The sequence below is a fragment of the Chiloscyllium plagiosum genome, chromosome 5 (genome assembly GCF_004010195.1).
Source record: "Chiloscyllium plagiosum isolate BGI_BamShark_2017 chromosome 5, ASM401019v2, whole genome shotgun sequence".
NCBI classification, from domain to species: Eukaryota; Metazoa; Chordata; class Chondrichthyes; order Orectolobiformes; family Hemiscylliidae; genus Chiloscyllium; species Chiloscyllium plagiosum.
The window spans coordinates 3,210,260-3,232,216 of NC_057714.1; positions in this window are offsets into that span (position 1 = coordinate 3,210,260).

Here is a 21,957-nt window from a genome sequence, read left to right on the forward strand (position 1 = left end):
TAGATAGGATAATGAAGAAGGCGTTTGGTATGCTTTCCTTTATTGGTCAGAGTATTGAGTACAGGAGTTGGGAGGTCATGTTGCGGCTGTACAGGACATTGGTTAAGCCACTGTTGGAATATTGCATACATTTCTGGTCTCCTTTCTATTGGAAAGATGTTGTGAAACTTGAAAGGGTTTAGAAAAAATTTAAAAGGATGTTGCCAGGGTTAGAGGATTTGAGCTATAGGGAGAGGTTGAATAGGCTGGGGCTGTTTTCCCTGGAGCATCGGTGGCTGAGGGGTGACCTTGTAGAGGTTTATAAAATCATGAGGGGCATGGATAGGATAAATAGACAAAGTCTTTTCCCTGAGGTGGGTAAGTCCAGAATGAGACGGCTAAACTAAAGGTTAGGCTGAGAGGGGAAAGATATAAAAGAGACCTAAGGGGCAACCTTTTCACGCAGAGGGTGGTGCATGTATGGAATGAGCTGCCAGAGGAAGTGGTAGAGGCTAGTACAATTACAACATTTAAAAGGCATCTGGATGGGTATATGAATAGGAAGGATTTGGAGGGGTTTGAACCGGGCAGGTGGGACTAGATTGGGTTGGGATATCTGGTCGGCATGGACGGGTTGGATCGAAGAGTTTGTTTCCGTGCTGTACATCTCTATGACTCTGTAATTCCAAATTTTAACAATTTGCATTTCCCTTAAGAGAGGGATGTGCCCAATATGTAGTCTGGAATTGAATTGAATTGAATTTATTGTCACATGTACCGAGGCACAGTGAAAAGCTTTGTCTTGCGAGCAATACAGGCAGATCACAGAATAGGTAAACAGCGGCAAAAACAAAAACACAGGCACAAGCGAATGCTAAGAGTTTGTGAGTCCATTTAGTATTCTAACAACAGTAAGGTAGAAACTGCTATGAAACCGGCTGATACGTGTGTTCAGGCTTCTGTATCTTCTCTCCAATGGTAGAGGTTGTAGAAAAACATTGCCAGGGTGGGATGGATCTTTAAGAATGCTGGCGGCCTTTCCTTGACAGCGGGCCTGGTAGATGGATTCTATAGTTGGGAGGTTGGCCTTTGTGATTGTCTGGGCTGAGTTCACCACTCTCTGTAACCGTCTCCAATCTTGAATGGTACAGTTGCCATACCAGGTAGTGATACATCCAGACAGAATGCTCTCAATGGCACATCTATAAAATTTGGCAAGGGTATTTGCTGCCATGCCAAATTTCCTCAGCTGCCTGAGGAAGAGGAGACGTTGTTGGGCCTTTGTAACCAGCGTACCCATATGAAGAGTCCAAGAAAGCTTGTTGTGGATGACCACTCCCAGGAGCTTGACACTCTCCACTCGTTCCACCTCTGTGCTGATAATGTGTAGGGAAAGTCAATAATGAGTTCATTGGTTTTGCCAACATTTAGAGCTAGGTTGTTCTCAGTGCACCATTCTTCCAGGTCTACCACCTCCCTTCTGTAGTCTGTCGTCGCCATCTGAGATTCGACCGACTATGGTGGTGTCATCACCGAATTTGTAAATGGCATTAGTCTGGTATTTGGCGACGCAGTCATAGGTATACAGTGAGTACAGTAGGGGCTGAGTATGCACACCTGGAGGGGAGTGGGGGGCGTCCAGTGTTGAGGGTTAGTGCAGATGAAATATTGTCCCCAATCTTCACTGATTGTGGCCTGTGGGTCAGGAAACTGAGGATCCAGTTACAGAGAGTGGGGCATGTTCCGAGATCACTAAGTTTAGTAATCAGTCTCGAGGGATAATAGTGTTAAAGGCTGAAATGTAGTCAACGGGTAGAATTCTTACATAACTGTTCTTGGTGCCAAGATGTCCTAGGGAGGAGTGAAGGGCAAGTGATATGGTATCTGACGTGGGATCTGTTGGTCCGATAGGCAAATTGGAGTGGGTCAAAAGTAGTGGGGAGGCTGGAGTTGATTAATGCTATGACCAGCTTTTCAAAGCACTTCATGACCACTGAAGTTCGGGCCACTGGGCGGTAGTCATTGAGACATGCTGCATGAGCCTTCTTAGGCACAGGGATGATGATGGCCCTCTTGAAACAGGGAGGGACAGTGGCCTGCTGCAGGGAGAGGTTGAATATGTCTGAGAAGACCTCTGCCCCTTGATCTGCGCATGCTCTGAGTGCATGGCCTGGTACTCTGTCTGATCCCATCGCTTTCCTTGGATTCACATGAAGGAAAACTGATCTGACCTCTGATGCAGTGACTGTTGGGATAGGTTCGACATGACTTGTCGGAATAGGTGTTACCTCTACACCAAATGTCTGCTCAAAGCGAGCATAGAAGGCATTGGGATGATCTGGGAGGGATATGTCATCGTCTATTATCTTGCACTGTCACGTTTTAGAACCTGTGATGTCATTCCGTCATTGCCATAGTCACCGGTGTCTGTCTGGGTCTCTAGTTTGGATCGGTATTGGTCCTTGGCTGTCTTAATGGCGCTGTGAAGGCCATATTTGGATTCTTTATATTTGAGTGGGTCTCCTGATTTGAAGGCCTCATGCCTGGTTTTTAGCAGGTTCTGTATGTCCTGATTCATCCAGGGTTTCCTGTCGGGGAACACCAGGATTGACTTCCTCACTATGCAGTCCTCCACACACTTGCTGATAAAGTCTGTGATGGTGGTCACGTACCCGTCCAAATTACCTGCGGACTGTTTGAACATGGCCCAGTTAGCCGATTCCAGACAGCACCAGAGTTGATCCTCTGCCTCCTCTGACCAGCACTGGACCTGTATCCGCGAGGGGGTCTCCTGCTTGAGCTTTTGCCTGTAAGCCGGGAGAAGAAACACGGCATTGTGGTTGGAAATGAAGGTGGGGGATGGATTGGTAGGCATCCTTCACACTGGTGTAGCAGTGGCTTAAAATGTTCAGGCAGCAGGTAATGTTCTGATGGTACTTGGGCAACACCTTCCTTAGATTAGCTTGATCCTTGAAGTCACCAGTTACAATAAACAGGGCCTCGGGGTGTTCCATCTCCAGGGTGTTAGTGGTGGAGTAAGCACATCCAGAGCTTCCTCAACCCTTGCTTGTGGCGGTATGTACACAGCAGTCAGTACAGCAATGGTAAATTCCCGTGGTAGATAGAAGGGGGCGGCATTTGATGGTGAGGAGTTCAAGGTTTGGGGAATAATGGCTGCCCAGGCTTGCAATGCCCATGCACCACAAGTTATTGATTAAAAAGCAACCCCTCCACCCTTTGTCTTACTCTAGGACACTGGATAGATGGATAGAAAAACCATCAGCCTGAAGTACACAGTCAGGAATGGATGGGTTGAGCCAGGTTTCTGTGAAGCAGAGCACACAGCAGTCCTGCAGTGCACGCTGGAAGCTGAGCCGTGATCTGAGTTTGTCCATCTTGTTCTCCAGAGATTGTACATTTACTAGGAGTAACCTAGGAAGGGGGGCCTTGAAACCACATAGTCTCAGTCTTACTAGCAGGCCAGCATGTTTACCCTGCTTCCTCGCAGGTTTCTTTCATTTGAGTGGTCCAGTGGTCTTTTGGAGTGGATTGTGACTGCTTTCAGTTAAGGGATCCTTCCTAGGACCCTGTGAAACAGGTAGGTTGCAGTTTAGTGTATTTTTGCAGAGGGTCTGTTACATGTGGTGTTTTTACCAGAGGGAGTTTACTTCGGAAGATTTGACCTTGCAGGTTTCTAGTTAATGAAATGAGATGTGCTATCTTTTTGGTCCCAGTGCCAATCAGTGGGCTTCCCTACACAGTTTTCTACCTCTGCATTCTCTAGATATGTAGCGAGCACATATTTTAGTCAGTTCAGTTATTATACGTCCTTTTGATGTGACCTTAAACTAAAGATCTGTCGATCCTCCCAAGCTGGCAGAATAGAATCCATGGCAGTATTTGAAGGGTCACGTGCAGGCTGAATTTACAGGTTACCCATGGGGTCAAGAGCTAACAGCTTGCCCCGTAAAATAGGGAGCTATGCTCCAAGCCCAATGCCTGTCCACCCACTTCCAACCCTGTAATGGCTTTATGGAAGATGAATGTGTTAGCGCCATCTGATACATCTTAAATTTAACAGCCAGTGGGAGAGACCTGTGCCCAATATGTAGACTGGAAGATTTGACTTTGCAGGTTTCTAGTTTGTGAAACGGGATGTGCTACCTTTCTGGGTCCCAAGTTCCAATCAGAGGCCTTCCTTGCACAGTTTTCCAATTCTCATTCACCATTCCCTTGGCCTGACCCTAAAGTCTCCCCACTGGGGCCTGTAAGGTGGCACCAACAAGATCTTGGATTGACCTGGGTTCCAAGATCCCCATGGTATCAGCATTGGCCACCACTCTCATTGGCACAACTGGTATTATAAAACTGCTGACAGTACTGTAAGGCATGATGTCCCCTTGAGGGGGAGGGGGAGTCTGACTTCATAATAATCAAAGGCCAACTGGATGAAGAATTAAACCAGAGGCAGGCTCACCACTGACAATTACTGAGGTGATGGGGACCCTGCCCTCAGCAGGTAATCCAAACCCAGTGGCATTTACCGCACTGAAGGAGGTCATGTTGCCCATCAATGTGTGCCAATGGGGCAGTCCAGTTGGTGCCAATATCCCACTGTATCTCCAGAGCCCTACAAGTTTATTGCTTTCACCTCTCTGCTTCTTTCTCATTGAATATGAAATAAGCAGATCCCTTAAATACGCCTTGGTGGTCTCCCAAAGCACTGATGGATTATTGGCCATATCCAAATTGTTGTCCCAAAAAGCCCTGGACTCTCTTGCAATGTACTGTACAAAGTTGACATCCCTCAACAGAAATGGATCCATGCGCCAATGCCTTGTGTCTATTCCATTACACTTGGTCTTAACGTCCAAATACACTGCTGCGTGGTCCAAAATGGTTATGTTCCCAATCCTGCAGGCCAACACAAGGTCCAAACAAATCAATGGAACAAAGAACATATCAATTCTTGTGTGGCATTTGTGCAGGTTGGAGTAAAAAGTAAAATCCTTCCCATTAGGGTGGAGACATGTCCAGGCTTCCACTCGCCCCAACTCCTTACACAAGTCCACTAACTGTCTAGACTACAGAGTGTACCCAACAAACCCCTTGGATTCATGTCTACTCCAGAGTTCATGAGATGATTAAAGTCTCCTCCTATAATCATATGGTACACCTCAACAGCCATTAATTTAGAGACCACGTCAACTAAATATTTGAGATGATGTGCCAGGGGACAGTAAACTTTCAGGATACCATACTCTTCTCCGTGTACCAGAGCCTTGAGAATGATGAACTGTCCATACTCATCCTTGATTTGATCTACCACCTGAAATGGGAGGCTCCTTCATACCAGTATGGCCATTCCTCTGCCTTTGGAGTTGAAGGAGGAGAAGAATACCCTATAGTACTCTCCTGCTGTAACTTCAAATGTTCCCTATCAGTCAAATGTGTCTCTTGCAACAGCACGATGTCAATCTTTTCCTTCTTAAGATTTGAAAGCACCTTTTTCCTTTAAATGGGGTAATGGTCCCCTCTATATTCCAGGTGCACCACCTGAACAGTTCACTAGCCATGACCGCACACTATAACCCACGGTCCCCCGAGAGGAAGAAGCCCGTTCAATGTGCGGCAAGTGGAAAAAACACAGACTTTATCAAATCTAAAAACTATTCCTACAAACGCTACGAAAACTAAGAAACTAACCACTACTCCTAACTTGAACAAATAAACGCAAAAATGAAAAGTCTCCAGACATCTCCCCCCTCATCCATAGGGGGCATTCACTCCCAACCCTACAGCCGTCCTGGCACCTTCCAGTTAATGCCGCGCCCCAAACCCAGGCAATAGAAAAAAATGTTATTTACACTGCTGTAAGTTACCAATGGACACCCTCCCTTCCCCCTCCACATCTCAACCCCACACATCTTTATACCAAAGAAGTAACTATCCTTCACCCAAAAAAGCAGAACACTAAAATAACAGATAACTACCAAATGGATATAATATGAAACAAACCAGATTTTACACCAAAGCAATACCAAGCCTATAAGGCCTGAAACCAGAAAAGGAAAAAAACAAAGAAAGAGAAAAAGATATTATGCCATTGTCCGCACACATCTTTTCCTTCTTCCCCTTTGGCCCAAGTTTATTATTTCAGTGAGTTCACAAATTCTTTTGCTTTTTCCACCGAGTCGAAAGTTATGGACAGGTCCGCCATAATTAAAACGTAGTATTGCCGGGTACCTCAGAGAATATTGAACATTTAAGTCTCTTAATTTTTTCTTAAAATCATCAAAAGTCTTAATTATAGCCCCAGAAAAGTCTTGAAAAAACATTATCCTCCAACCTTTATATACCAGAGCCTGTGGATCTCTTCTCTTCCTTCTGGACATTTCTATTATTAACTGCTTTTCTTTATAGTGCTGTAATCGCACTAGGACCAGGCAGGGATGCTGATCTGACATGGACTTGGACGTCACAATCTGATGGACCGGCTCCACACTCACCCGGCCTAACTCAATCTCCAGCCCCTGCAACTCCGGGAGCCACCTCTCGAGGAACTCAGCCAGGTCTTCGCCTTCCTCATGCTCCAGAAGATCCACGACATATACATTTTTTTTCTCCGACCTCAATTTTCGAGGTCGTTGACCTGTTCCAGCAAGGCTTGAACCTGGCCTTCCAAGGTTTAGACCCGCCCCTCAGAGTTCACTGTCGTGGCCTACGAGGCCACGGTCCTTTGCTCAACCTCAACTGCTTCCAAGTGTTGATCCAATGCCCAGATCTCCTGCTCATGCTTTGTCAGCATGGCAGTAATCAGTTCCAGCGCTGTTTCAAGTTTTTTCACGGAGCTTTGCAAACCCCTTGAGTAGGTGTTGCTGCTCCAGTGAGTTTAAAGGCGCTATCACGGGAGTTGAAGTAGTGGCTGTGGGTGCATCCGACACAGCAGGGGAGTGCTGTGCCTGCTGCACTCCTCTAGCTCCCTTTCCTTTAGTTGTCTTCATTTAGACTCCAGAGCCTCCAAATTCTAATTTAAACAGTTCTAGGTGTTCTGCCTGCTTTGTACTGAAATGTTTCCTCAGTCATGGCTGACTGGGGAGGGGTTTAGGAGCTCACCTTGGCTGGGGAATGGCACAGAGCCCAACACAGCAGACTTTTCAGATGGTCGCCAACTTGATTCTCAGTTTATTGTCTTCAATTACCTATCAATTTATTTTTGAAGTCATTGATCACCTTTGTTTCCATCACTCTCAAGGCCAGCAAGTTCCAGGTCATTGAAAAAAGTTCTTCATCACATTTCCCATGCACGTCTTACCCAAAACCTTAAATCCATGTTTCCTATTCTTTGCACCATTAGCCATGGGAACAATTTCCTTGCTATTTCAATGAAACCTGTAATAATTTGAACATATCAATCAAATCTCCTGTCAACCTCTTTGGCTCTATGGTGAACAACTCCAGCCCCTCTAACCTTGTTACTAAAATTTCTCAACCCTGAACAATTTTGGTAAATCTCCTCTGCACCATTTCAAGGACCTTCACATCCTTCCTCAAATGTGGTGACCAAAGCTACTTGCACCATAACCAGAGATTTATAAAGATTCAGGACAACCTCCTCCAGCTTTGTATTCAATACCTCTATTCATGAAGCGCTATGTCCTGCTGCCTTTACTCTAAGTGCACCAACACTATAAGGACTACTGCATTCAAAAAGGCAGCTCATCATCACTTTCTCAAGGGCAGTTAGAGATGGGCTATAAATGCTGCCATTGCTAATGATACCCACGTGACATGAAGGATTATTAACCGGCATCTTCATGTCCTCTGTTCCTGCACACTCTTTAGAAAAGTGCCATTGCGTGACAAGGGGAATTCACCCCACAGTTCAGGCTAATACTTATCTCTCAACTAACATCTAAAAACAGATTAAATGGTTATCACATCACCACTTGTGAGAATTTGCTGTGGTAATCTAGCTGCTACCTTTCTTACTTAAAGCAAAGACTGCACTTTAAAAGTATTTAATTGGCAGCAAAACCATTTGCAGTATCCTGAGGCTGTGAAATGCACTAAATTATTGCAGACCTTTCTTTCCTTTTCCTGACATCATGATAATTTTGTATTTTCCTACCCCATACTTTTAACCTTGTCATATGAATTGAAGGTTTTTGTAAGTGCTTCGCCCAGTTAAGAAAGGGCAATTTATGCAACAAAAAAGGTTGACAAGGGTTAATCTTGCAGGTGGATAAAGCCCTGCCTTACACTTATTGTCCCCCTTTCTATTGGATGTTGGCCTTGCTCTTGCCTCTGAAATGGAACTTTGAGGTTACATGAGCTTGACATGTAGCAGCATGGTTTTAACAAGTTGGCAGCCAGCTTGGCCATCACAGGACTTCCACAATCAAATCAGCCTGAGACAGCAGCCTTCTTCCAGCAGATTAATCATAATGTAATTTTAATTAAAAACCACAGTGTCAAAGGGTTTAGCTCTTTGAGAAGTGAGTGCAGATTGGTAGCATAGCAGTAACATATTTACAGTCACTCAAAAGGTGATACTTTGCATTATTAAGTGAACAAGGTTTTGATGAAATGTTACTGTAGAAATTACATTTGATCAGAAATTGTTTTGGGGGAGACATGTAATCTCATAACATGTTGGCACATAACAAAAATGACTGAAGTAAGCTTAATTTTTACACCTTCTCAACCATGTTTTAAGGATGAGTTTTGATCATGATTGTAAAGCTATTTGCATGAAATGTGAACTTTAAAACCACAGGCAAATAAAGTAATGATAGCGTGTTAGTCATACCTGACTGGAGATCAAATAAAAATGAAATAGATATGAAAGAATATGTGCTTTAAAGTATGCATGAGTATTTAAACCACAAAGTTTTGGTATTCATGTGTTAAAACGTAACTAATGTGGAAATGGCGGTCATCCTTAGGCAGGAGAATTCTCAGAAACCATTTTATAATTTCAGGCAGGAAGAAGAGGTTGCTAATTAATATTGCACTGGAGTTACAGCTATGGAAACTCCTTGCTCAGTTTAACAAATAACTACAAAGAATGCAAAGAGCTATGTGTGATGTACTAAGAAGTTACATTATGTAAGTCTGAATGGCCATTTGATTAGCTTTCACTTGAGAACAAGGCAATCATTTGGACACTGCTATCTCAGACAAATTCCAAGTTGAAGGACTACAAATGTAGCAATTGTTTTCTGAAAGCACTTGTATTTTAATGGTGTAATAAAGATTATAAATCTTAGTTTTTGCACACTCTATCTCTGCATGTGATATCTGCCATAAAAAGCGTACTGCCACAGTTGGCATGGTCACTCAGGCATGGAATAACAAGCTTTAACTTTGCTAAGCTTTCTGCCAGTCCCTCAGCTTCCCACTGTTCTGTTATATTGAACTTTAAGTACCATAACTCTGCCGTGCTCACCTCGAGCCATTGCGTATTACTTCAATAAAGATCCTGCTGCGCGACTAGTGTAATGATAAGTGCTGGGGAGACCCTGTTTTCATACTGGGCTCAGTTTATTAAATTCATCATTGTGGAGGCAGGGTGCTTGCTCCCAGGTCTGTGACACTCCAGCTCTGTCCAACTGCTACTGACAGACAGAAGCTATAAAAAAGAAACCACCGCAGACTCTGGCAGGTGTTTCACCACAGCCACGAATCTGTGGTTTCAATATTACCAGCCTCTCTGTTCGGCATTCCCCTTGGGGTGTGATTGGAAGGTTTGATTCAAAACATTCAATATAAAGAGGTATGGACAAACTGCTTTTATTTAAAACTGGACCTTGTTAGACTTGATTTAAATGGCCAAAAGCTTTAGCATATTTTGTCATTATGTTTGGTCAAGAATTGTAGAATTTTCTTGCCCAGAAAATAATGGTGGAGTTAAAGAAATATTGTTCAAACATTCATCAAATTCACCAGCTCAACAAAACAAGTGTACCATAAATTTATCCTAAACCCTTCTACTGAGTGTCAACAGCCCTCTGCTGCCAAGACCAAATGACGTCCTCATGTGCGATTCTTACTAATGTCACCAACGATAGAAGAGGCACCATTAGCCAATCCAATTTCTGCTACTCCCAAAATTCCACATAAAGGCTTACACTTTCCACCACTCTACTTCTCCAAGTCAGAAAGGCCAGTGGCAAGGATAGTGGAAAATTTGAATGGTTAACCTCCACCTCGTCTTCTGAAGTTTAATTTTGTTCTCACTGCCAGAAAGGCTAGCACTTACCAAAGACATGTCAGCAATGGCAGGAAACCTGGTTAACATTCTACATTCTACATTGCTAGATTCCTTCCAGTCTCAGTGGATTTTATAAAAGAGGGAGGAGCCCATCTGTAATCTTTTCTCTCTCTATAATGGTGGCAAAAGCATTACAGCCAAACTTTGAAGTAGGAGTATTTCAATATTCAAGGTGCTTCTTCTATTTCAAATCCAACACCTCTTTCTGCAAGTGGGTCTTGTTCAGGTTTCTCTTGATCCAGCTTTCATAGGCTCTCTCCCTGTGGCTCAGATCTCCCTAGAAACCCACCCTACATCGTTAATAAATCCCGATTCAGAGAAATGGTTTGCCACTACCATAGATTCGCAAGTCCCAATGCTCCTCCTGTGGAAGAAGGAAAACCCATATTTAAAAAATGAGAGGAATCGTAATCCCATTACTATTGAGGTGTTTCAAAATCTGAGCAGTTTTACCCTTTCTAGCTCAGGAACACAGAGTGCATTTATTCTGTTTCTGGGATCAGGTCACGGACAAAAACCAGAACATTCAAACCTACATTACTTAGGCACTAGGAAACAATAGAGCATGTTAAAATGCTGGAAATACTAAGAGACTTTTAATATTGTAGGTATCTTGAGTTTTGAAGATGTGTGGAGTTTGCAATGAAAAGTCTTTGATAGTCTCACAGAACACATTTGTGGTTACTGTAATGGTAATGTTCATGGTCTTATCAAGTTGTACATTGCAGACCAGGCTGTTCTGTTTAGTGGGCCAGGTGTCTTTTTTTGCTTCCTAAATTTCATGCATTTTTAATTACAAACAGAAAAGGTCAGCATTGGAGATGTGAGCTAATTAGAGACGTCAGTTTTCTCCAGATATTTCAAAACAAGATATTGCATTTGTGGATAAATCCTTTTTTAGCTGAAGTGGATCTTCACAGCAGATACTGTGATAATGTTGAGAAAAAAGAACACAACAATCAGCCTGTTTCCATTCGTAACAAATTCAGACAAAAGAGTTAACATGGTCCAGGATCTAATTTGCTTTGAGATGTCAGTTTAAAATGCTTGAGAGGAATTCATTGATCTAGTAACAGTGGAATTGCATTTGTCCAAAGACTTTGAGCCTATATATTTGAATTTTGTTTTTGTTTGTGAACTCAGATGAAGGTGGTAAGGTGGATGTGAAGCAGGTTTGCTTTTAACTGAAGATGGATTACCTACTCCCAAAAGTCACATGTACAGACCCAGGCAGGCTTATCCGTGAAGATCTGAGCACGATTGCCTTTGCAGACTGTACTTCAGTACAGAGACTAAATTGTGCCATCTGCTGGAATCCGGCCTTCAGGTAAGATAAAGAAAACACAAGGATACGGTTCCTCATAGTGTTGAAGATGACCACACTGCTGAACCTGATTGCCTTCAGTTGATTACCAGTCCATTTTGAAAACATTAGCAACAATTGATAATTTCTAATAATAGAAGAAACAATATGAGCCACTGATATGTGCAATGCACCAAGGCAAATATATTTTCACATGGAAAATTAACGTCACTGGGAAATCCTGCAGAAGAATTGCAAAGTCTAAAACATTACTGGTATCACCCATATAGTCATGAAGGTGCTTGTATCCTGTCCCATGGCATTCACAAACCTCAGAATCTTGCATTGTTTTAATGTTCAAATGGCCAATGATTAAAATAAAGGGATCAATTCGATGCTTACATCTCCAGAAGCAGCCACGATTTCTCTGCTTCAATAAGATCTTCCGTGCCTCTGTTATTTGATGAAATTGTTATAAATAAACTATAGCTTCTAAAAAAATTATAAGGCTTGTGACACGCTTCTAATAGCCAAGAGGGTCAAATGAATATAAATACAACAAAGAAACAAGAAAAAAACAAAAACAGGAATAAGCCATTTGGTCCTTGAAGGCTGCTTCACCATTCAATATGACAATGGCTGATCATCCAACTGAGTAGCCTCTTCCACTTTCTGGAATCAACATCTGAGTGGATTGTGGCCACAAGCAATTACAAGAATCAGAAATTTAAGATACGCCCATTCCACTTGAGACAAGAAAATAAATGGAAAACCCAAATAAATATATCTTTGTTTCATTGTTTGTCACCACTTTCACTGAGTTCACTTATAGCCTCCTGTATCTAAATGCTTTACTTCAGTTATCCTGTGACACTTGGCACAGACTCTTCAACTCATTTTTCTCAAACCTCTGTCTATAAGTCTTGGGTCACCAGGAAGGGTATCCCCAGTTTAAACCAGACTACACTGGATTAAAAATGCCATTGAATTTTTTAAAAAAGACACTCTGTTCTAAGAAATCAAAGTCACCAATAGATTGCCACACACATTTCCTCCCCTTACTTCTCTTCCATAGCCCCTGGAAGATTTGCTTCTAATTGTTCCTGTGTCACCTGAGATCCTTTCACTTAGGGAAAATGCTATAGTGTTGATGAGATGTGCCACCTTACTAGTAAAAGATAAAAAGAAGGCAACCCATTACATTGGATTCATGAATCACAGATAGTGACATAAACAAAAAGGATGCTTGAGGAATATCATACATAGGTATTGGGTCTGAGCTCCTCAGCGATTTGTAGTGGTAACATTTTAATAATTATTACTCATTAGCAGCAATATCAAAGGAGCTTTATTCTCTGTTGCACAACTAGCTGGTGACTCGATCTCTACAAGAGGACATTTGGAGCTCCAATGGCAATAGGAGAGAGGTACGCAGCATCCAGCAATGAAGACAGCAGACTCTGTGGCATTCTGCTGTAACTCAGGATCTGTCTTTAGACCGAGCATTCAATCACTGGGCTGGTGTGGGCGGCGTTTGTCAAAGCAGCCAGTGCATGGTTCAATCTGTACGATATTGTTGCCAGGACAGTAACACATGTTTGGCCTCTGGCTTCTCCCCTCAGAACATCATACCATTCAAATGTGAGAGGTAGCAACAGGCTGTCCTGAGAAAAGATCCATAGGAACAGCCAATAGTGGCTCTTTCTCACAAGACCCTTTTGGTGGTGGTTCAGAGGGGGAAATGAAGGCCCCAAACTCCAAGTGAGCATCTGGCCCTTTAAGAAATGTCACATTTAAGAGGAAGGAGATTATCCCGTTAAGAACCCAACATTTGAAATGTAATTACAAATGGAGTGGATGGTGGCAGCATCCATCACCTTCCCTAACCAGCTAAGCGAAAAATATTGAGATTCAAGAAAGGTCAATAAAAAAAAAAGATTTTTTACATTGAAATATTGTTTTTGTGAAAGGAAGTTCAAAAATGATATATTTATGTACAACTGTTCATGAAGAGGGAAGAAGGGTTAATTGTCACATTGTGGGTGGTAGTGGTTTGAGTGAATGACCTTTCATTTAAAAGTAGAGGAATAGAAGTAAGGCTTTGATGTTGAATTATTATGTTACGCAGAAGATCAAAGTTCAGTGATGAGATGTTTTCTGATGATCCTGTAGAGTCACTGAGCAGTCCTCTGAGCATAATCATCGTGATGCTTTCCTTCAAATTTGAGCCACAGTGAAGCCAGGGCCTTCCTATCAGCAGTGACAAAACTCATCTATTTTTGAATGATGAGTTGTGAGGGGAACTACAGACTACAGCTACTATATGGGAGTAAATTACAGAGGGCTTTCCAAACTGTCCAGATAGCAATGTGTGCACCTGTGACCATTCTCACTGACCAGTGGATGCCTTTTAATAGCATATGATTCATTATAGTGTTCCTCTTGTTCTGTTCAGGCCATTTGTACGAGGGAGTGGTCATTACTCTTAGGAGACAGGGTGATGCGTGGTCACCTGTAAACTATCCCATGACATAATTTTCTTCCCCAAAGCGATCAAGGATGACCAAATTTCAACAAATTAATGCATTGCAACAACTTCCCGCATTGTATTGAATGACAGAATTAGAGAATGCTTACAACATGGAAGGAGGGCATTTGATCCATTATGTCAGCACTGACCCTCTTTAAAAAAAAAAGTAATTTACCTAATGCCAGAAACTGGCTTTGACATCACCAACTCATCATCAGTCCCTCCGACTTTCTAGCCCTGCTCATTATTCTTTGTAGGATTCTCTACAATCATACACTATATGTAGAGTGAGGCAATACATGCTCCTTCTGTTGAAGGGTGTACTGTAGGAACCAGTAAAGCAATGGAGTGCTGTCTTTTGTTCTCTGAACCCAAGAGAAGTTGTAAAGGTTGAGCGCAATGGTTATTTTCACAGTCAAACAATTATCAGTTTGGACATATAGATGCAAACCATTATAAAGCAGATGACAGAGCTGCCGTATGATTTGGCAAAGTTGATATCTCAAAGTATACATCAGCTATGGCTCAAAACCATCTGCATCCCAAGACAAGCTGTTCCATTACAGTTGCATCTACCCAGTGATGTGAAAAATTGTCCAACCATGTTCTGTTTGCAACAAGAGGGACAAATTTAGCCAACTGTTGCCCAATCAGTCTGCTCTTGGTCAATTGCAATACTATTGAGCAGCACTTAATCAGCAATAACTTTGCTCACTGATACTCAGTTTTGTGTTCCACCAGGATTACTCAGCCTCATGACAGCATTGGTTCAAACATCAATAAAAGAACTGAATTCCAGAGGTGAGGTGAAAGATACTGCCCTTAACATCAATGCATCAATTCTCCAAGTGTGGCATCAAGGAATCCTAACAAAACTGAAGTCAATAGGGATTGAGGAAAAAACGTGCATTGATTGGAGTCTTGCTTTGTACTAAGGAAGGTTGTTGTGGTTTTTTAATGATGCACAAATAAATGTGATTTTTAATAAATTAGAAGTGCAGAAACTGATAAAATATCTAGAGGTGAATGGATGATCTAAAAGGTCATGAACTAAACTGAAGATAGCGATGGGAAACAAAAACAGAAATTGCTGGAAAAGCTCAGCAGGTCTGGTAGCATCTGTGGAGAGAAATCAGAGTTAACATTTCAGGTCCAGTGACTCTTCCTCAGAACTGATAGCAGCTCGGAAAAATTTGGCTTTCATTGCTCACAATGTAATCTCCTCCACATTGGGGAAACAAAGTGTAGACTGGATGACCGTTTCATAGAATACCTATGTTCTGTCTGCAAAAAAGACCCAAGCATCCAGTTGCCCGCCACTTCAACACACCACCCTGTTCCCTGGCCAACATCTCTGTGTCAGGCTTGCTGCAGTGCTCCAGAGAAACTCAGCGCAAGCTAGAAGAATGGCACTTCGTTTTCTGCTTGGGAAATCTACAGCTTTCTGGACTCAATATGGAGTTAAACAATTTTAGGGTTTGAGGTCCCTTTTCCCATGTCTTTACCCCAACCTCCATACATCAGACCTCGTTATCACATGGGCTGTTCTTCCAAACAACCCAATGTTAGCCACTAATAGTCCCCAGTAGTAGCTATTCATTCTCCTCGGCTGATTGCTATCCACTCCTTTGTCTGTCCAACTGCTCTTCTCTTTTTAATCCCTATTTGAACTTATTGTTTACTCCTTCCTTCCATCCTATCCTCTAGATAAAAACCAACCTTTCTGAGGAAATATCATCTGACTTGAAACCTTAACTCTGATTTCTCTCCACTGATGCTGCAGTTTTTGCTTTTGATTTCAGCATCTGCAGTTCTTTCGGTTTTTATTCACCGAGAAATATTGTACTCAGGTTTAAATGGATTAGGTTTTACAGTCTAAGTTACTTTGGTTTGATGCAGATTTTCTAAAGTTCTTGCATAAATCTGCAAAGGCATATATCTCAAATAATTCCTTCCAGAGCAAAAATGCCCAGCTTTCAGGAGTCTTTTCTCATACTTCAGTGTTCTGTGGCTGGGTTTCATCTTTATCATTCTTCTCAAGTTGCTCCGACAGCATTAATATCTGCCTGACATGGTACCTCAACGTGTTTTGACCAGGGCACTATATACAACTTGTACATGATTCTACACACTCTTCTATGTTGTGTTCATAGTTCAAAATTCTTCTTGCTTTGTTGATAGCTATATTGCATGTTTTGACTGGAGTTGTCAATCATAGAATGGCTCAGTGGTTAGCATTGCTGCCTCACACCACCAGGGACCCTGGTTTGATTCCACTGTGGAGTCTGCACGTTTTTTCAGTGTCTGTGTGGGTTTCCTTTGGTTACTCTGGTTTCCTCCCACAGTTCAAAAATGTGCAGGTTAGGTGGATTAGCTTTGCTAAATTGCCCACGGTGCCTAGGAAGTGTAATCTAGGTAGATTAGCCATAGGAAATGTGGGGTTATGGGCTTAGGGTAGGGGAGAGTGTCTGTGCAGGATGCACTTCGCAGGGTCAATGTGGACTTCAAGTCATAGAATCATAGAGATGTACAGCACAGAAACAGACCCTTCGGTCCAGCGTGCCCATGCTGACCAAATATCCGAACGTAATTCAGTCCCATTTGCCAGCACTTGGCCCTTTTGCCTCAAACGCTTCCTATTCATATACCCATCCAGATGCTTTTTAAATACTGAAATTGTACCAGCCACTACCACTTCCTCTGGCAGCGCATTCCATCCATGCATCTGCATGAAAATGTTGTCCATTAGGTCCCTTTTAAGTGTTTCCCCTCTTACCTTAAACTTATGCCCTCCAGTTCTGAACTCCCCCACCCCAGGGAAAAGAGATTGTCAATTTATCCTACTCATGCTCCTCATGATTTCATAAACCTCTATAAGCCTCCAACACTCCAGGGAAAACAGTTCCAGCCCATTCAGCCTCTCCCTGTAGCTCAAATCCTCCAACCCTGGCAACATCTTTGTAAATCTTTTCTGAACCCTTTCAAGTTTCACAACATCCTTCCTATAAGAGGGAGACCAGAATTGCACACAATATTCCAAAAGTGGCCTAACCAATGTCCTGCACAGCTGCAAATGACCTCCCAACTCCTATACTCGCGGTCTGACCAACAAAGGAAAGCATACCAAATGCCTTTTTCACTATCCTATCAACTTGTGACTCTACTTTCAATGAGCTATGCATTCCAAGGTCTCTTTGTTCAGCAACACTCTTGAGGATCTTACCTTTAGGTGTATAAGTCCGGCCAAGATTTGCCTTTCCAAAATGCAGCTCCTCACACTTATGTAAATTAAACTCCTCAGCTCATTGGCCCATTTGATCCAAATCCCGTTGTACTCTTAGGTCATCTTCTTCGCTGTCCACTACACCTCCAATTGTGGTGTCATCTACAAATTTGCTAACTATACCTCCTATGTTTACATCCAAGTCATTTACATAAATGTCGAAAAGCAGTGGACCCAGTACTGATCCTTGTGGCACACCACTGGTCACAGGCCTCCAGTCTGAAAGACAACCCTCCACCACCACTTTCTGTCTTCTATCTTCAAGCCAGTACTGTATCTAAATGGCTAGTTCTCCCTGTATTCCAAGTGATTTAACCTTGCTAACCAGTCTCCCATGAGGAACTTTGTTGAATGCCTTACTGAAATCCATATAGATCATGTCCACCGCTCTGGTCATCAATCCTCTTCATTACTTTGTAACTCAGTCAAGTTAGTGAGAAATGATTTTGCATGCACAAAGCCATGTTGACTATTCCCTAATCAGTCCTTGCCTTTCCAAATACATGTAAATCCTGTCCCTCAGGATTCCCTCCAACAACTTGCCCACCGCCAATGTCAGGCTCACCAGTCTATAGTTCCCTGGCTTTTCCTTACCACCTTTCTTAAATAATGGCACAATGTTAGCCAACCTCCAGTCTTCCGGCACCTCACCTGTGACTATCGATGATACAAATATCTCCGCAAAAGGCACAGAAATCACTTCCCTTGATTGGCCGAATGGCCTGCTTCCATGCTATTGGGATTCTATGGTCTTTATAATATCCTAAGTCTCTTTTGTCTTCAAGTGCATGTATTTAGGCACCAGTCATTCTTTACTTTGTTGTATTGCTTCCTGCATGTATTATTTTGCTTTTGCCGTTAGCTATCACTGACTTACCTGGATGTTTAACTAACTCATTTCTATTTCTCAGGTTCACTTGTCAGGTTCAACTTTGGTATCATCCATGATGTTTGACATTGAATGTAGCGTAATCTGCATCACTTATTAACATAACTTATTAATACAAGTTATTAAACTGATGCAGAATCAATAATTCCAACAACAGCCCTCTCACTACTTACTCCCACCCCAAATTAATTCTTCTAATAAGTTTTACTGTTTCTAATTTCTTATCTACCTCCATTGTTTTTTTGTGAACATCCTCCATCTCAGGTGTTATCATGAGTTTTTCATGTGGAACTTATGTCAGGAGTAGGTGTAACCTGAATGCACTTTCCCTCCATGATTGTGCCTTAATCCTAATACAGGGTACTTAAATCAAATCTCCCCAAATCAAGCATCCAATTAACTAGTTGTTAATTGGAAACTCAGACAACTGTCTCACTTTGCCAGTTGAGCAATGTCCAATGTAACCAATAAGCTGATTAAATTTAATGACCGAACTATTTCCATACGAGACTAATTGCTTGATGAATAACTTTTGAAATGTGAATAAAAATAACACTTCGATTTTAGATCTAGATGGGATCACCCTGATGATGAACAAGAGAGCAAGGGTTGAGTTTAGGGAATGGAATGGTGGGAGATAGTGTAGAGTGGATTAAGAAGGGCATTCTTGAGGCAGGGGGTTCTCACTAAGACTTATGACCTATCTTGTTGAATCTTTATGGTTGGGCCGACATACTCACATGCTGTCCCATTTGAATCACTCATACTCAGCCTGGGATCAGTCTCTGACAGGCTGTCCTGCAAAATACAAAATAAAAGATGTTCCTTTTGGGACAAACAGCCAAAGGACAGTCCCTTAAAACCTGGAGAAGGTCATGTACAGTTTAATACTGAAAATGTGTGAATGTGAAATTCTAGAAAATAAGTTCACCTTCTCCACTCAATAAATATCTAACAATAATTAAATTTTTTGAAATTATCAATATGTTATACATGAGGCTGTGAAATATAACCTAACTGGACAGCACTGAGTTTCAAATTTTACAGTAATGCATTAAAATACATGACACCAAAACCAAACAGTGCAGAAACTAAAAGTTAACATAATGTGTAAGAATGTTATATTGTAGCAGTTAATCAAAATCAGAAATTGAACTTCAACATTATTTGCATCAAGATGTTGATGGACCATCAGATCTTTCTTTTTTATTTGAGGTCCTGAATTTTTTCAAATATAATTCATTTTCTCGACTTCTTTCTTGAAAGCCTCCCCAGGACATGGTGTAAAGTAAGGAAAAGGTTTAAGCTTGAACCTTGCTGAGCACTTCCAACAGATGACAAGAGGCCCCTGAACAGATCTCCTGCTCTGTTAATTGTATCCGCTATGCTGTCTTCAACAAAACAATTGCATTTCATTTCAATTTCATTTCGTCAGACCACCACACACCAAATGCCACAGACTTAGTAAACACTTAATTCACCTTTTAGGTTTGTGCCTTTATGTACACAGCTTCATAGATGAGATAACGAGAGTCCAGAGACAGTATATTCCTGTTAGGGTGAAAGGAAAGGCTGGTAGGTGGACGGAATGCTGGATGACGAGAGAAATTGAGGGTTTGGTTAAGAAAGAGGAGGCATAAGTCAGGTATCGACAGGAGAAATTGGAGGTGTAGTGGACAGCGAAGAAGGTTACCTCAGATTACAATTGGACCTTTATCAGATGGGCCAATGAGCTGAAGAGTGGCAGATGGAGTTTAATTTAGATAAACGCGACGCGCTGCATTTTGGAAAAGCAAATCAGAGCAGGACTTATAACTTAAAGGTAAGGTTCTGGGGTGTGTTGCTGAACAAAGAGACCTTGGAGTGCAGGTTCATAGCTCCTTGAAAGTAGAGTCGCAGGTAGATAGGATAGTGAAGAAGGCATTTGTATGCTTTCCTTTTGGTCAGAGTACTGAGTATAGAAGTTGGGAGGTCATGTTGTGGCTGTACAGGAAATTGATTAGGCCACTTTTGGAATGTTGCATGCAATTCTGGTCTCCTTCCTATCTGAAGGATGTTGTGAAACTTGAAAGGGTTCAGAAAAGAAATACAAGGATGTTGCCAGGCTTGGAGAGTTTGAGTTGTAGGGAGAGGCTGAATAGGCTGGGGCTGTTTTCCCTGGAGCGTCAGAGGCTGAGGGGTGACCTCATAGAGGTTTATGAAACCATGAAGGGCATTGATAGGGTAAATTGACAAAGTCATTTCACTGGGGTGAGGGAATCCAGAACTAGAGGGCATAGGTTTAGGGTGAGATGGGAAAGATATAAAACAGACCTAAGTGGCAAGTTTTTCACGCAGAGGGTGGTACGTGTATGGAATGAGCTGCCAAAGGAAGTGGTGGAGGCTGGTACAATTGCAACATTTAAAAGGCATCTGGATGGGTAATGAACAGGAAAGGTTTAGAGGGATATGGCCAAGCGCTGGCAAATGGGCCTAGATTAGGCGGGGATATCTAGTCTGCATAGACGAGTTGGACCGAAGGGTCTGTTTCTGGGCTGTACATCTCTATGACTCTATGACTGTATGAGATATCACAATACCAATTGGTATTTTACCTGCAAATATGGGACAAAAACAGCATCCTACATGTAAAATTGTAAGGCAATTCAAATTCAGATTAATTGTAGACTCTAGTTGTGGTTATTCAATAGTTTAGAGTCAATGTCTAATAAATCATGAGTGGTGGAACCAGGTTTAACATTACACTTACCATTTTAAGGATTCATCACATTTTGATGAAACCAGCAATTTTTGTTTTTAAAAGTTCATGGTAAGAATTATTCTCTTGCCATCAATCTCAATTTACAACTGCTGACTTGCCTCATTGTGGGTTTGCTGACTGCCTGGATGGAGCTGGGAGTGCAGGCATTTCCTTCTTTCTTGTGTGGTGCCAGTAGTGCATTATCTTGCCTGGGAATATGATAAAAAATAATTGGCATCATGTATATGCCAGAATCAGGATCTCATTTCCACAAATCCATTGTTCTTGTTGGACCTCCTCAGACCTAACTCTGCCAGAAAGAAGATACTTTTGAAATAATCCAGCTTTGGTTTGAGGGCTTAATGGAAGAAGCAAGAGTAGATCTACATCCACAAGAATATATTGACCCTTGTTGCATTTGCATCAAGTGCTCATTTAGTCTTCACCAGTACAGGGGACATTGTCTGTCTTTGATAGAGTGTCCACAATCCTGACATTGTAAAGCATAAGTCATGCAATGCCGTAAGTCAACATGTCCCTTTTGTCTGATCTCTTCACTGGAACAAGAGTGATGTTACAGCATAACAACATTATATCTCATGTGTTAGATTTACCCATTTATTTGTTAAGGCATTATATCAGACAAATAAAAATAAACTTGGTCTCAAGACAAACTGTTAAGCCTCACATAATCTTCTTGGCCTTTTTGTTTGTCACATCTTGGAAATCTACCTTTGAACATGAGAATCTGAGTTTACTCGAAATCTGCTTTTCACTCTTTCTCTTGTAGGGCACCACTGTTTGACAGGTTCTGCTGTAACAAGCATGGGTTTGGTTGCTGAGGTCGATTCCTCAAATTATCACCAAGGAATCACAAGGCAACCTCAAGATAGGCACCGAAAAATAAAGTGAATGAGTGGCTTCAGCTCGAGAATTATAGCAAAGATGTTATATGAG